The 8278-nt window shown below is 40.9% G+C and overlaps 1 non-coding gene across 1 annotated transcript; it reads left to right on the top strand.

Annotated features, from left to right (window-relative positions):
* Positions 1 to 5087: 5087 nt before the first annotated feature.
* LOC145055858 (small nucleolar RNA R71) lies at positions 5088 to 5194 on the top strand. The gene has a single exon (XR_013685407.1). It is a non-coding gene; the product is annotated as a small nucleolar RNA R71 (small nucleolar RNA).
* Positions 5195 to 8278: the final 3084 nt, after the last annotated feature.

Below are 8278 nucleotides of genomic sequence, written 5' to 3'. Positions count from 1 at the left end.
AAGGTGAGAGAGCAGGACATCGAAAAGACTGCTTTTAGAACGAGATATGGACACTATGAATTTTTGGTTATGTCGTTCGGACTAACCAATGCCCCAGCAGCTTTCATGGATTTGATGAATAGGGTTTGTAAACCATTCTTAGATAAATCCGTGATAGTATTCATAGATGATATCTTGATTTATTCGAAAAGCAAGCAGGAGCATGAAAAGCATCTGCGTGAAGTGCTAGAAGTCCTGAAAAAGGAGAAGCTGTATGCAAAGTTCTCCAAGTGTGAATTTTGGATTCAAGAAGTCCAATTTTTAGGTCATGTGGTTAACCAAGAAGGGATAATGGTCGACCCAGCAAAGATTGAAGCTGTAATGAAGTGGGAACAACCAAAAAGTCCTACGGAGATTCGAAGCTTTTTAGGATTAGCTGGATATTACCGAAGGTTTATCCAAGGCTTTTCTTCGATTGCTACTCCATTAACATCTTTGACCCACAAAGGAGCCACTTATTCTTGGAATGAGAAGCATAAGGAAGCCTTTGAGAAGTTGAAGAAGAGATTGTGTGAAGCACCGATTCTTTCATTGCCCGAAGGAGTTGATGACTTTGCAGTTTATAGCGATGCATCCGGAGTTGGGTTAGGTTGTGTTCTGACCCAAAGGGATAAAGTGATCGCGTATGCATCGAGGCAATTGAAGGAGCATGAAAAGAACTACCCCACTCATGATTTGGAGTTGGCAGCCGTAGTATTTGCCTTGAAGATATGGAGGCATTATCTTTATGGCACCAAGTGTAAACTTTTCACTGATCATAAGAGTCTCCAATATCTCTTTAATCAGAAGGAATTGAACATGAGGCAACGACGCTGGCTAGAGTTACTCAAGGACTACGACTGTGAGATACTTTACCACCCTGGTAAAGCAAATGTTGTTGCTGATGCTCTCAGTCGGAAGGTAAACCTTGAAAAGAAAAGGCCAAGAGCATTGAGAATTGAAGTTGTCTCGACAATTGTGGAAAGTATAAAGAAAGCTCAAGAGGAAGCTTTAGAGAAAAATGACCGAAAGGAAGAACGTTTAGGCAAAACGTTAGTGTTTGGTACAAACAACCAAGGGTTGAAGGTATTTCAAGATAGAATTTGGGTACCTAAGACGGGCGGAATAAGAGATCTTCTGATGGAAGAAGCTCACAAGACCATGTACTCAATTCATCCCGGCAGTACGAAAATGTATAGGGATCTAAAACCCTATTATTGGTGGCCGACGATGAAGCTCGATGTTGCTAAGTATGTGGCCGAGTGTGTAACTTGTGCTAGGGTTAAGGCACAACATCAGAAACCATATGGGAGTTTAGAACCTTTACCCGTACCCATGGGTAAATGGGAAGACGTCACCATGGATTTTGTAACTAAACTGCCCAGAACAAGGAACGGTCACGACATGATTTGGGTGGTCGTTGATCGCTTCACTAAGAGTGCGCATTTCATAGCGGCCAAAGAGAAATGGTCTATGGATAAACTTGCGAATTCTTACGTGAAGGAAATTGTGAGGCTTCACGGTGTTCCGTTAACGATTGTGTCCGATCGTGACAGCCGTTTTACCTCAAGGTTTTGGAGGAGTCTACAAGAGGAATTGGGTACCAAGTTGTGTTTGAGTACAGCTTACCATCCGCAAACCAATGGTCAGAGCGAGCGAACGATTCAAACATTGGAGGATATGCTGAGAGCATGTACCCTAGAATTCCAAGGTAACTGGGATGAACACTTACCTTTAGTAGAATTCTCCTATAATAATAGTTTCCACTCAAGCATTAAGATGGCACCTTATCACGCTTTGTATGGGGAAAAGTGTCGAACGCCATCATGTTGGCTGGAAGCTGGGGAAAAGCAGTTTATGGGACCTGAAATAGTCCATGAGACTGCTGAAAAGTTGAAAGTGATAAGGGAAAGGATGTTAGCTGCTCAAGATCGACAAAAGAGTTATGCTGACAAGAAAAGACGACCGATATCCTTCGATGTTGGAGATTTGGTTTTACTTAAAGTCTCGCCGTGGAAGGGACTTATAAGATTTGGGAAACGAGGGAAGTTGAGTCCAAGGTTTATTGGACCATTTAAAGTTCTTCAGAGGATCGGGAATCAAGCTTACAAGCTAGAGTTACCGGAAGAACTAGAGGGTATTCATAACACCTTTCATGTGTGTTATTTGAGAAAATTCACAGGAGATGTGCCCGACATAATTCCGATTTCTGAGTTAAGGTTGGATGAAAACAAGAGGTTGATCGAAGAACCTGAGGCAATCGTTGACCGTAAGACTATGAAGTTACGACGCAAGATGGTCGATTTAGTGCTTGTGCGCTGGAAACATACGAATGGACCAAATCTCACTTGGGAAACGGAGAGTGACATGATGAGTCGCTACCCGCAGTTGTTTGGTAATATGTGATTCCGGGGACGGAATCATCCTAAGAGGGAGAGAATTGTAACACTCGTGTTTCTAGCCTAGGCATTTATATTGAGTTGATAGTCTAGGTTAACCGATGTAACTCATTTTGAAGAAATGAAAAGGAGTTATGTGAATATTATGTGAATTATGTGTTTTATGCTTAAGTATTAGGGTTTAATTAATTAAGAATAAAAATAAGCATCAAAATTAAAGTGTGAGATAAGCCCGATATCTTTACATAAAGTTGTAGTGGTCGAAACAAGGATTTCGGGGATATAAAGAATACCAAAATCCGAGTTATAACGAAGAAGTTATGACCTGTCGAAGTTTCGCGACAAAACCGGCACGGTGCTGAATGTCGTAAAAAGTGAGTTTTTGATAAACTACTTTTTAGCCTTAGTAATCTAAACGAAAGTTGTAGTATTCGTTAAACCGAGAAGTTCGATAAAAAGAACGCCCAAATCTGACTTCGTATGAGGAAGTTATGATTTTTCGAAGTTTCAGCGTAGCAGTAGACAGCTAAAAAACTCGAATTTTAGATCGAGCAATTTTTAGCCGACACAACCTAAACGAGAATTGAAGGTCTCGTCATTAGGAGCACAACGGTAAAAAGTCTGACGAAAACGGACGTCGGATGAAGAAGTTATGAATTTTTAACGGATTTCCTGTCCCGGTCTGTTAAAAATAATAATATAAAAATTAAATTCAAAATTAGCCGACGAAGTCTAAACGGAAGTTGTAGATCGTAATTTTAGCTACGCGTGCATATAAAGAACGTCAAAAACGGAGCTCGTATGCGAAAGTTATGGATTTTAGAAGTTTTGGCACGAAAACCGAGAAATTTCGCATAGTCACAATTGCCACGTCACCCTCGCTTAGAAAGTGACACGTGTCCTGCTGAGTCACCTGACTGCTGAGTCATTAGGCTGCTGAGTCACCGAGGCTGCTGAGTCATGCGAGCCACGTGCCCTCTTCTGATTCGACCGAGGAGGAGGTCCAATCCGAAGCAGCCAGCTCCCCAGCCGAAGCTTCGCCCAGCTGCCGCGTGTGTCCGAGCCTCGCATAGCCTAGCTCCGAGCCTCGCAGGTGCGCCAGCAAGCCGCGGTCCACTTAGAAGCCGACAGCGAGCCCTCGCATGTGCGAGCCAGGTGCGAGCCATGCGAGCCATGTGCGAGACCTCCCTGCGAAGCCTCTTAGCCGTCGGATCAGGAGACTTCTCAGCCGTTGGATCAAACTTCGGACCCTATAAATAGAAGGGTACCTGCGAGGGTTTCCGGTTACTTTTGGAATTTAGCCATTTTTAGCCCCTCTCTCCATATTTTCTTCATCTTAACATCCCGCAAAGCCCCGGTATCAATTGTAAAGCCCGGAATACCCCACGAAGTGCCCGAGAAGCCCGGAAAATTTATCTTTTCGGTTTCGAAGTCCGACTTTTGCAGAGCCCGGTTTCTCAATAAAACTCCCGGTTTTTATTAGAAACGATCGTTTTAGGAAACGAATTGCTGCCCGATTTTCACCAAAATAAGTGAGTGTGTAGTTACTTTCAATTTACACATAGATATGAAGTATTTACCTTGAAATACGTGTTATGTGTAAATATGCTAATTGTTTATTCGAGGTGACTGTTGAATTGATGTTTTATACAAGTTTTAAACTGGATATGCTTTTTATCTACAAAATATGTTGGGTAGAACATGGGTAGATGAAATAGTTGATGTGAGTTAAAATGGTGAGAGGCCTCGATGTCGATGTTGTGTTGTTGTTGTAGTCATCTAGCGAAGTATAGATGACGACCACGGACTTTCTAGATAGTCCAGTGGAACACTAGCAGGTTCGCAACTTGTAGGTGTTGATGAATTAAATGTTCATTGGCGTACTTCATCCCCCTCATGGTTGCCTTAAGGACATGTATGGCTGAGGAAACTCCTTAGCAGTAGTGTCCATCCCGATGATAATCCTTAGGCTAGGTCCCTTGTGATAGGTGTTTAGGGACGTAAAGTGAGGACAACGGGAATGGGTAATCAGGGTTATTGTTGATTGGTGAACTTAATAAGTATATTATTATTGTGGGTTGAAAACCCTATATGCTCACCAGGCTCCCAAGCCTGACCCACTCAGTTTTATGATTACAGGTAGTGGACCCCGAGCATAGTCGGAGGATGACGAGAGATTTTTGGATTATAGGCTAGTAGTTGTAAATAACTATTGAAAGGCTTATAATGTCTTGTTTATGCTTTTAATCTGTATCGGAACATGACATCCCGAGGTTTTGATATATATATGGAAAATATATACCTTCTTAATGAAGGATTTTGATAAAACTTTTATCATATATTGTTTGGGGACCAATTCTGAAATATCTTATAAAAAGATTTCTCTGATTTTATTTTAAAAAGCATAAATTAAATCGGTCTTTTCTGGCCGAGAAATATGGGGATGTCACAACCATCATGGCTACTATTTCTTCAATTTGGTCCCCTCCACCGCCTTTGATACTATATTGCCTAGGGTTGTGGTATTCGCGAGAGTGCTTCGCGAATTCTTCAATCAACTCCTTGACCTCCCTTGGATTATTCTTTGTCAAAGGTCCTTGAGAGTCAAGGAGTTGTCTTGTCATAACGTTGACCCCATCATAGAAGATTGGCATCTCTTGTTGCACATTTAGATCATGCTAAGGGCAATTTCTGAGCAAGCCCTTGTACCGCTCCCATGCTTCGTATAATGACTCCCCCGACTGTTGCTTAAAGTTGGCTATTGCATTCTTGAGTTTAGCTATCTTGGATGGCGGGCAAAACTTGTCCAGAAATTGCTCACGCATTTGAGCCCAAGTGGTGATTATGCCTGGCAGAAGTGATTTCAACCACTCTTTAGCAGCTCCCTTGAAAGTAATAGGAAGCATCCTAAGCAGTATGGTGTTTCTGTTGACATTTATGACATTGAAGTAATCCGAAATGTCATTGACTTCATCTAGATGCTTAAAAGCATCCTCATGATCTTGCCCATAAAATGGGATATCCTTCAGCGCAGTCAAGATATGCCCCTTTAGCTCGAATGTGGCAGTGGCAGGTATTGCGGGTTGGACTAGACCGGGACCCACATCTTCTCGGATCCGTTTCTTGTAAGCTCCCATAGACATCTGCTCAATTGCTGCCATCTCGTTCCTTGGCTCGTTCTCGGGTTCGCTCGTATGTTCTTCAAATTCAGGTTCGGTATCGTATTCGGATTCGGTTTGGACGGGTATTTGATCCAAGTGTTCAAAATTGCTCTTGTGCCTTGAGGATGAACTTGATTCCCATGGCTTCTTTCCCTACTTCCTTGAAAATGCCAACTTTAGCTCTTGCAATGGCGTCTTCTTATTAGTCTTCTTATGAAGTGCAGCTTCTGGATCTTCAGTCGGTGGCACCAAAGGTGTGGTAGAACCTCTGGTCATGAACTCCTGCAGAATAAACACAATAAAAAAAACGTAAAACTGAAATAGAAAAATAAACTAAAAACTAAAAAAAACTAAAATTCTCAGAAACCATGTCGTGGCACTTATCTGGCCACGTCATGGACTCTGTGACTAAAAAAAATTTAAACCTTGCTAAAAAATTAACTTTTTGCGGGTTTTACCCCACAAAAAGGATCGATTAACTTAATGCAAATAAACAAGCTAATAAACTAAGTCATTCCCTAACAACGGCGCCAAAAACTTGATGTGCACGAAAGTACCCACTAATTTTAATATTTATAACCTAAGAAACTTAAACTAACTATGCACTTATAGGTAGTGTACCTAGTCAGATTACAGTATAGCTTGGGTAAGTCGGGTGTCGATCACAGGGAACGGTGTTACTAATTAATCTACTTGCTATCAAATTAACCTAATTATTAACAAGTTTAGAAAGGGTTTTATCTGATTTTACAAGATCAGACGAACTTAACTCAAATTCAATCAATAAGTAAAAACACTCTTGTCTAGTTCGAATCCACTTCGTCCTTATGGCTAGCTAATAATTTTGGATTATCAAGTTGGTTTTAATTGTATTTGTAACTTAAGTCTAACTTTACCAATAATTAATTAATTCATGTAAAACTATGTATGGTCACACACAATTAAACACATAACCAATTATGAATATGAATATGCTATGTAAGATTATTTATGTAAACGCAATTATAGTCACAATCCAGGTTCTCTAGCACAGCTAAGTTTATTTACTCTAATTACTAACTAAGATTGGTCAATCCTAGCTCTAACAATTTAATGTTCACTAAATCATAGGTAAACAAGTTCATGCAGTTAATGGTCACTAAGCTACACAGAACATGAAATTAAGCAACTAGAGAAACAAACACAAGCATGCTAGGTAACTATAAATCAAACACAAGAAATTTGCCAACTAAATAAATCCATATAAAATTAAGCTATTCATAAGTTTGAAGCTTCATCTAGCTAAACAAGAGTAGCTAGATTCAGCTGCTCATAATAGCAACTAACACAAATCAAAGTATAATGAAACATGTTCCTAGGTAACAAATAAGTAAACTAAATTATGGACCTTCACTCTTTTGGTGTTGAAACCTTTTTCTAGGACCTTCCTTCTGCTCAAATTCGCCTTCTGGAACCTCTTTCTCTAGCCAAAAGTCTCTCCCCTTCGTAATGACCAAGAGTGCTTAAATATCCTTAAAAATCCTGCGCCACGTCGTGGGTATCCATGCCACGTCGTGATCCCTAAGTTATCCGTATCGGGCAAGGAATCTTTCTTCACGCGATCTTTATCTTCTAGAAACTCTTGCCACGTCGTGGGTATCCATGCCACGTCTTGGGTTTAGCAATTTCCGTGGATTTCTTCATCTGTTGTGTTTCAAGTCTCTAATGTTCTATATATTTTCACTTCTGGTCCCTCTCTTCGAAAATATTTCTAATTGACTGCAAATAACAATTTAAAGTCATAAGTATCATTATTCTAAACATATTATCAATTTATTAATAAAAATGCCAATAAATATTGCCTAAAAATAGGTATAAATATGGCAATATCAGTGCACGATCACGCCTTTGCCTTCCCGCAATCATCAGAATACCTGAAACAATAATCGATAAATGTAAGCTCGAAGGCTTAGTGAGTTACCCCCAAAATACCAACCCATACTAACCAAAACAAATATCGTATCAATACAAATACAGAACGACATGCATAATGAGCCTTCAGCATGACTGGACCGCCTCCTACGGGCCTACAACCTATCCTAACCGCTCGCCGGGCCTTCGGCATGATTGGACCGCTTCCTACGGGCCTACATCGTATCCGGACCGCCCCGGGTATGTTAGCCTCAACCGCACAAAGAAGGACACTGTCTCAACCCAACCCATCCACGTATGTTGACATATAAATAGCACATAATCAAGCAATACGCACACATCACACTAACTGCTAAGCATAACACCATTCTATCTATCAAGGTACCAATCCAATAGATCATAACCGCATAATACCCTAGGTACCAGGGTACCAATCTAACTGATCATGAATATGAAACACATACTAACTCCGGGATAAAATGCCAAGGGACCGACCTAGTGTCGTAGACCCTGTTCGTATAGTGAGGAGAACTCACCTGGCATTGTTGAAGTCTAGCAGATAAAACTCCAGCCGCTGGTTGACAGCTTCCCGAACTGTCCACATCAAACAATACCCAATTAATAATTGGGTTCCAAGCCTAAAGTCCAACTCACCCACCAAAGGCATAAAAGTCAAGTAATGGGCCAAAGCCCAATATATGGCCCAATTTTCCAAATTGGACCCAGACCTATACATGGTCTTTCCTTAAGGCCCATCCAGTTATTCCAGTCCAATTCCCATGGCCCAAT

The sequence above is a fragment of the Lactuca serriola genome, chromosome 5, assembly GCF_051521515.1.
Source record: "Lactuca serriola cultivar US96UC23 chromosome 5, Lser_US96UC23_V15, whole genome shotgun sequence".
Lineage (NCBI taxonomy): Eukaryota > Viridiplantae > Streptophyta > Magnoliopsida > Asterales > Asteraceae > Lactuca > Lactuca serriola.
Note: the sequence above shows the minus strand (reverse complement) of the source record. Positions and strands in the feature narration are given on the sequence as shown.